We start from the raw sequence: 1,248 nt of genomic DNA on the forward strand, positions 1-1,248 counted from the left end.
CTCCACATCCATTTGCAGCAAGAGGACGAGGCCAGAGCACAGAAGCCCTCCCCGCTTTCCCCGGCCACACCAAAGCCACCGCATGGCAACGTTGGCCCGTAGTGAGAGGGACAAAGCCAGGACACAGCCAGCCGCAGCCTGGTGAGCGATGCCTTCCACCTGCCCCGGAGGAGAACAAGTAGGAGGAGAAAGAGGAGAATTGGTTCTTTACCTGGAGCGAGACGCAGCCATGGGGGGGAGAGAGGAGCCAGGCTGCCAGCAGCAGCGAGACGGCGGCTCCCCGGGGCAAGGGGGGAGATGGGGGGACACCATCTGGAGCTCAGTCTGCAAAATGAGCCACCGAGCTGCGGTGAGTCACGCTCGGCTGCCGATGGTAATGGGGGGCGGGAAAAAAAAAAAACAACCCAAACAAAAATCATAGCAAAAAAAAAAAAGCAAAGTTTAAGTGCCACCATCTGCGAGGGGCAGCCCTGGCCAGCCCGTACGGTGGGATCACGCAGGGCTCGGGTCCTCGTCCCTCTTCGCTGCCACAGGTGCTGCGGGAGATTCCAAATCTTCAGGCAAGGTGACTTTTCAGTGGCCGTTTGGGTATTAGGTGCTTGTGCAGAAAGCACTTGTCACCCTGAGGAAAAGTTAACTGCCCACCGAGAGGGAAAACCACAAAAATCTCCAAAAAATACTGCTTCGGCAGCATGGCTGGGGTGACATCTCCTTCTTGTCCGCATCCTTCTCTGCTCCTTGGCCATCGTTGGGGATACTGAGTGATGCCAACCGTTCTCCGTCTTAATCCTTGTTACGTCTTCTTCCAGCAAGGCTGTTATGGGGGGAGAACACTTCTGTCCCCATCAGCTAAAGCTGCCTGCAGGTACACGTACTTTTTTTTTCCATCACCTTTCGTGGCTCACGGGTTTCCTTGGTGGCCAGCCCTGGGCTGTGCCCCGTCCCACGCACTCGGTGATGCTTGTTGCAGAGAAACCCCATGGGAAACCCTCTTCTTTCAGGTTATCTGCTGTCTGGAGGCTTTAGAGATTTCGGTTGTGGTCCATCTTCCATCTCCGTCCTTGGGGCTTGTCAAGACCAGACTGGGTAAAGCCCTGAGCCGGGGCTGACCTCAGAGCTGACCCTACTGCAACCAAGTCTGGTCTAGAGACCTTCTGAGGTCCCTCCTAGCCGGGATTACCCTGCGATCCCATCATCTCCACCTCCAGCGGTGTTGCTCTGTCCTAATCTCGGTGGCATCACTCCCGT

The sequence above is a fragment of the Charadrius vociferus genome, unplaced genomic scaffold, assembly GCF_000708025.1.
Source record: "Charadrius vociferus isolate BGI_N301 unplaced genomic scaffold, ASM70802v2 scaffold593, whole genome shotgun sequence".
Classification (NCBI taxonomy): Eukaryota; Metazoa; Chordata; class Aves; order Charadriiformes; family Charadriidae; genus Charadrius; species Charadrius vociferus.